Below are 7,006 nucleotides of genomic sequence, written 5' to 3'. Positions count from 1 at the left end.
GGATCATGGCTACAATGCATACACAAAGGGAAAATACATTAATACAAATATCAGGGGGTAGCCGTGTTAGTCTGTAGCCACAAAAACAACAAGGAGTCCGGTGGCACCTTAAAGATGAACAGATTTATTTGGGCATAAGCTTTCATGGGTAAAAAAATCTCACTTCTTTAGATGCATGGAGTGAAAGTTACAGATGCAGGCATTATATACATTAATACACACACCTTGCAAAGGCACCAAGAAATTGTACGGGAAACAATTTTAAAGTATTGAAATTGAGATTTGGAAACAGAACAGTTCAGACAATTATATTCATTGCATTTGGTCACATAGTGCCTCTTATGCACAGACCTCGGCGTGCTGCACTGTCATTACAATGAAATAAAGCACAAGAAGGAGGGTATGTCTACACTCGGGAGCTATGTGGGCATAATTCCATGGTGCAGATACAGCCTATACCAGCAGAAGGGGCTTTTCCATCGGTGTTGGAATACCACCTCCCAAACAAGCACAGCTGACAGGGGGTTAGGTCACCATAGCTACATCAATCAGGAGTGCGGATTTTTCAACCCTTGACCGCTGTAACTATGTTGACCTAAATTTTAAGTGTAGGCCAGGTCTTAGTTAAGATGCCAGGCCAAATACAGACTTTGACTGAAAGTCAGCCAAAGTCAGAAAAACAAATATGAGTGGGAAGATAACTGATCCCATTGGTGAGAAAATGAGTCTGAACTTTATTATTCGAGGTAGGTGAATATTGACAAACACACTGTGAAATTTCACTTAGATTTTTAAACAAATCCATTTGAACTGTCCTCACACCCTTTTGTGTTCACCATTCGTGAAAGCCAAGAATCAATTTTCATCGACAAATGTTTGTGGAAGGCAAATTTCGAAGTCATGTGTACACCTGTTTGTGGGAAATGTGCACGCAGGTCAAGGCATTCACAAAAATCACGTAACTTATCTAACCTATCGCAACTAAGCAGCACAGCTAGAATAGCAGGTTTCAAGTAGCAAATAACGGTTCATTACCAAGCCAAATAGTAAAAAAATGTTTGACAATTACATGATGAATACCTTTGAGGAATTGCAATATGTTCACAGACATTCCATGAAGAAACAAATTAATCAGATAAAAGTATTAAATGAGAATTATTTGCTCTGTTATATATTAGTAGTCTAGTCTGTAAATGAACATGGTGTTCACAACAAATAAAATATGCAGAACAGAATACCAGCTCTGGAAATTAGTATATTGCTTCTGGGGAGCCAGTGGTGATCCCTCCTTTGGGTGTTTAATAAGAATGTGATGATTTACACAAGTCATCCCCCACTGAAAGGGCCGTGAGAGAAGCTGTTCCTCTTTGGATTCACTGAATCATCTTTCACTATCAGCTGTTCTCAGCCTACAGCTGGTGAAGCCCTGCTGGGTCCATTGCTCCTGTCCATCATGCTAAAGGTTTGGCCAGAACCAGTACGGGCTGTTGAAGGAGCGACATGCTCCAATCCATCTGTCCCACAGCCAAAGCTGAGTCTGCAAGAGTATTTCTCCAGGCTTCCTTGTTGGACTTGGTGCTCTGACTGAGTAAGCAGGGTCTGGATATTTGCAGTTAAAATATGTGGGGGGGTCTCTGAGTTTATTATGGGGAGCAACTATACTCTGTCTCCTCATAGCCCTATGGTTTTTTTTCCAGATTTGGGCATTAAATGATGAGAAAACAATGTGCATTGGTGAGAGGATCTCAGATTTTAAGTATTCCTGCAGGGATAAAACAAAACAGGTGGTTAATATACTGCTGGGATCACAGCAGATGCAGACTGGAGAAGGATTGGCAATCCCTTGTTCTAGCCTACTCTGCCCCATCATCACTATTGGATATTACCACACCTGTTGGGATCAGGGCTTTCTATAAGGCTATGTGAAAAATGCAGCTCTGCATAGAGACGGATGCTTCCTTTTGCTTTATACCATGCAGGGTACTGGCACGTTAAGTTCAATAAATCCTAACCCATGAGTTCTTCCAGTTCTAGGGGTTTGTTCTGCCCCATTTTTCTCACAGGCCTGTATGGTTTGTGTCTTGGCTATCTGAGCGAGTGGCGCTCTCTCTCCATATTCTGTGACAAGGATGGTGCAGGAGTTACAGCCTTAAGCTAGGATTTGGGCAGCCTGCATTCAATACCCTGCTCTGCCACAGACTTCCTGTGTGACCTTGGGCAAGTCACTTACCTTCTTCGTGCCTCAAGTCCCCATTTGTAGCATGGGGATAATAGCACAACCCTGCCTCACAAGGGTGCTGTGAGAATAAATACATTAAAGATTGTGAAGTGCTTTTGACATCCACTAATAGACCAGTGTTGGAACGCATTTGTAACAATACAGGTATACATTATAGATGTCTCACCACCTAGGAATATAATTCAATTTCCTTATGGTCTAAAATCATTTTCCTTTAATGGGATTTTTATAGACAGCCAGCCTAGTTATTCCCCTTATTGTTATGGACTGTGATAAATTTACAGACGGTATGCATCTAATCATTTATCCTGTGCTCATTACTCTAGTATCTGAGGGGCCAATCTTGCTTCCACTCCTGTTTGAAATTTTTCAGCATGAGGGTTAAGAACTGCAACTCTGCCATGAAACTCCTGGCTGAGATTATCTGCTGAGGATTCCAAAGCATGTAAGCACAAGACCACAACCTGCACAGATCAGGACTTGCTAGTCAATTCATTAATATAGCCAATAGCCTATTACATAAACACAACGTACATTCCAGGGTGTGGGCTTACAGCACCTTGTATGCACATCCAGAGTGCTGCAGGAGTGCGGGATTCTACTTAGGACTTCACAACACACCTGAGGAGCGCGAATTTGACCATATTACTGCTTACGTATCATCCACATCTACCATATCCAGCAGATCTCTTCGTGTGTGCCTGCTAGCTCGCATTTTTTTGACGTGTTCCCACCAAAAGCAGAACTTCCAGCTGAGGATTCCTTTCTGGGACCAAGTATCCTTGTAATCAAGGCTTCCTGATCTTCTGGCCTAACTCATCACTGCATGGCTAGGGTGTCGCTGGTCCAGAGAAATGCTGTAATGGAAGCAGCAGTCAGCACTCTGATGCTCTGATTTCCTCTCTCTATCAACTCTACAGACCGAGCTATTTAAGAAGCAGACTTTAGAAAGGTAATGGTGCACGTTAGACTAATCCTGGTTTGTGGGCTTCTTTTAAAAATCTTAAATCAGGGGTCCGCAACGCGGTGCCTGCGGGCATCATGGCGCCTGCCGGGGCATCTAAGTGCGCCTGGGTACTGGTTGGCAGACGAGCATCCACCAAAATGCCGCCGACAAGCTGCATCATCCAGAGGCGTCACCGCTGAAATACCGCCGAAAATCAGCGGCATTTCGGCGGCGACGCCTCTAGATGACGCTGCTTTTCGGCGGCGATGCCTATTGACGTTGCTGCTTGTCGGTGGAATTTCAGCGGATACTCGTCCGTTGCCACAGTCCTCCATGGCTCGTCGTCTGGCACCCGCCAGACGAAAAAGGTTGGGGACCACTGCCTTAAATGAATATTTAAATGTTTATTCACAGTTTCCTGCCTGACTCCTGGTGCTGAATCTCAGAGTGTTTCTCTCTGCCATCATGCTTTTTGCAGCCATTGAGCCATTGATTAGGTTTTAATGCACCAGGATAATGAAATGACTTAACATGATGGTTATTCTGAAATTATTTTGACCTTTGTTTTCCACTTCTTCCCTAACCCACCCCATCCCTTACACAGATTTCATAAGGACAGACAAATGGAAGTACTGTGAATGCTTCCAAAAGCCACCTCCGCCTTCGCCAGCACCTAAATGCCAGATTGAAACTCATTGCCTGAGGGTAATTGCCAACCCATAACACCCCAGTTATCAACCCACCTGTGGCATAATTAGCAGGGTTGTAGCTGAAGGTCCTATACAAAGTTTGAGCCTTTTAGATCTAATGCAGGTACTCAGGCGCCAAGATCAGGAGCTGATATCAATACCTAGATAGTGTGTAGGTGTATGTGTCTGCGTGATATTGTCCCATGAGCATAGGCAAGCCAGAATCTGCTCTCAAGAAACCGAGTTACAAATCCTATATGACTGCAGCGACCTCAATCTGCCATCTGATCTGATTGAGAATCATGCATCTTGACTTGGGGTCTTAGCCTGACTTCAGTGGGCTTTGGATTAGGTGGTTGGTGTGGAAGTCACTCTTCCATAGTTCATTATGCAACCAGCTGGGATGGGCCGAGGGGCTTATGGATCTTGATAACCAGGCCAGAGATTGTGTGGATTAGGTTCCCCCATCTAAGAGGTTCTTAAGGAGGTTATTCAATCAGATACATGGTTTCACGGGTACTTTACAATGTGATAGGTAAAATGCTGACTTTTAGTGGGTGACAGTGTGGACTTTGGTTTGGGCACGTCCATGCATAAGTTATATGCAATGCCTCAGTCTACGTGTCCATATATGTAAATGCACTGTTGTGTACACATGCACCAGTGAGAATAATGACAGGTTTCAGAGGAGCAGCTGTGTTAGTCTGTATCTGCAAAAAGAACAGGAGTACTTGTGGCACCTTAGAGACTAACAAATTTATTTGAGCATAAACTTTCATGGGCTTCAGCATCCACTTCATTGGATGCATAGAATGGAAATACAGCAAGAAGATATACATACAGAGAACAGGATATCCTCACACCTTCTATGGGTCATCTCGATTATCGCTTCAAAAGTTTTTTTTCTCCTGCTAATGATAGCTCATCTCAATTGATTGGCCTCTTAGAGTTGGTATGGCAACTTCCACTTTTTCATGGTCTCTGTATGCTTATGCTCAAATAAATTTGTTAGTCTCTAATCAGACTAATGGGAATGTACCTTATTTAAAATCAGGGCTTTGGAACGGAGCCCGGAGCTGGAGTGCAGAGCAGCTCCGGAGCAATGGAGCTGCAGGTTTTTGCCTGGAGCTGGAGCGGAGCCGGAGCACAGCTCCAAAGCCCTGTTTAAAATATAATGTCAATGCAAGTCAGTCATTAGTTCTTCTAACCTAATGCCCAGAATGAGAAAGGGAGTAATTTTTATATATAAAATGATCACATGTCCATTTTCAAACTTCAGGACAGAGGTATTTATAAATATATCCAAGCCGCAAGGAAGGCTAAAAAAGTTAAAACAAGCTGTCAGGATTCCCTCCCCACTCTGAACTCTGGGGTACACATGTGGGGACCCGCATGAAAGACCCCCTAAGTCTATTTCTACCAGCTTAGGTTAAAAACTTCCCCAAGGCACAAATCCTTTCTTTGTCCTTGGACGGTATTGCTGCCACCACCAAGTGATTTAGACAAAGATTCACCACTTGGAGTTCCTGTTTCCCCAAAATATCCCCCCAAGTCCCTTCACCCCCTTTCCTGGGGAGGCTTGAGAATAATATACCAACCAACTACCCTTAATAAAAGTACAGACCAGACCCTTGATTTTTAGGATGCTAAAATCAATCAGGTTCTTAAAAGAAACACTTTATTATAAAGAAAAAAGTAAAAGCAGCACCTCTGTAAAATCAGGATGGAAGGTAATTTTATAGGGTGATAAAAAGAAAAACACAGCGGATTCCCCTCTAGGCTCAACTTCAAAGTTACAAAAACAGGAATAAACCTCTCTCTTAGCATAAGGAAAATTCACAAGCTAAAACAAAAGATAATCTAACATATTTCCTTGCTTTACTTACAATTTTTGTAATCTTAGACGCTTATTTTAGGTATGTTTTTAGGAGATGTTTTTTCCTGCCCTGGTCTCGCTCTCCTCCGAAGAGAGAACAAACAAAGAGAGCACAAACAACCCCCCCGCCCCACTTGAAAGTATCTTCTTTTCTTATTGGTCCTTTTGGCCAGGTGCCAACCAGGTTATTTGAGCTTCTTAACCCCTTACAGGTAAAGGAGGGATTTTATGCTACCCTTAGCTGTATGTTTACAACACAAGTGAAGAGGGAATTTCAAATGCAGTCACCTGACGTTGAAGGTTTGAGGTGAAAACAAAGGCTTTTAATCCATCCGATCATGAATTGCCAAGAACGGTACAACCTGAAGGAAATTGCTGCTGAAGCAAACCAGGGCCGCCCGGGAGGGGTGGGGGGCAAGTGGGGCAATTTGCCCCAGGACCCGGGCCCCACAGGGGCCCCCACAAGAATATAGTATTCTATAGTATTGCAACTTTTTTTTATGAAAGGGGCCCCAGAAATTGCTTTGCCCCAGGCCCCCTCAATCCTTTGGGCGGCCTGAAGCAAACTATGACAAGAGAAAACTTTTATGAAAAATTATTAAGTAATCACCTGGGTAGGTGCTGAATACTGTACTGTACCTTGCTGTAGATTCTGGGTTCTTTACAGCTCTGATCTTTTCCTAGCATTTAAAGTCTGGTACAGTTATGAACAAGATGTCAAGACCAGGAATTGACTAGTCATTAATTGACTTGTCGTTAAGGAAGTATATTTGCAATTTAATTAAAAAAACAACAACGAATATTACAATCAATTTGAAGTCAATTAATAAATAATTCACCTACTTGTTTCGGTGAGTATTTAATACCAGATTGATAGGACTGGACAGAAACATCCTCTATGCATGGAACAAGTACAGCATGGGCAGCAGCAATATGAATTTCCTTTGCATTGCCCCCCCACCAATCTCAACCTCAGCCTGAAAGAATCATGTTTAGCTCCCATACCCTCACACATGCTCTCTGAGCCAACTCAGACTTTGGTCTCTCTGCTTAGACTGCCAGCAAGAGAGCCCACTAGTGCCCAGTGTTTTGTTTTGTTGTGAAATACGCACTGGCTGAACAGGAACTGGGCCGAAATCACTCGCTCAGAGGCCCCGACCAGGAAATAAGGGATGTCAGCACGGCTTTCAGGAGGTGTGATTGCAGTACCTGTAGACAGCTAGCTAGATCAAAGCTACTTTGAGTAACAATAGTAT

At 43.2% G+C, this 7,006-nt stretch overlaps 1 protein-coding gene and 1 long non-coding RNA gene across 4 annotated transcripts in view; one reads left to right on the top strand and one right to left on the bottom strand.

Moving 5' to 3' along the window:
* Positions 1-329: 329 nt before the first annotated feature.
* Positions 330-7,006, bottom strand: part of LOC120387829 — a 28,488-nt gene continuing 21,811 nt past the window's right edge. For 2 of the 3 annotated variants that reach the window (XR_005590366.1, XR_005590364.1), the window contains 2 exons: positions 2,861-3,096; positions 330-1,762 (listed from right to left, as the gene is read on the bottom strand). This is a non-coding gene — a long non-coding RNA (uncharacterized LOC120387829). Of the gene's footprint in view, positions 1,763-2,798; positions 3,097-7,006 lie in introns of all 3 variants that reach the window. The other variant, XR_005590365.1, reaches the window with a different exon arrangement.
* Positions 3,104-7,006, top strand: part of CA6 (carbonic anhydrase 6) — a 39,980-nt gene continuing 36,077 nt past the window's right edge. Inside the window, exon 1 of the mRNA XM_039509028.1 lies at positions 3,104-3,191. The gene's annotated coding sequence lies outside the window, so the exon portion shown is untranslated. The remainder of the gene's footprint in view (positions 3,192-7,006) is intronic.

Source organism: Mauremys reevesii, linkage group 21, assembly GCF_016161935.1.
Source record: "Mauremys reevesii isolate NIE-2019 linkage group 21, ASM1616193v1, whole genome shotgun sequence".
In the NCBI taxonomy this organism is placed as follows: domain Eukaryota; kingdom Metazoa; phylum Chordata; order Testudines; family Geoemydidae; genus Mauremys; species Mauremys reevesii.
This window is presented reverse-complemented; position numbering and strand designations above follow the sequence as displayed.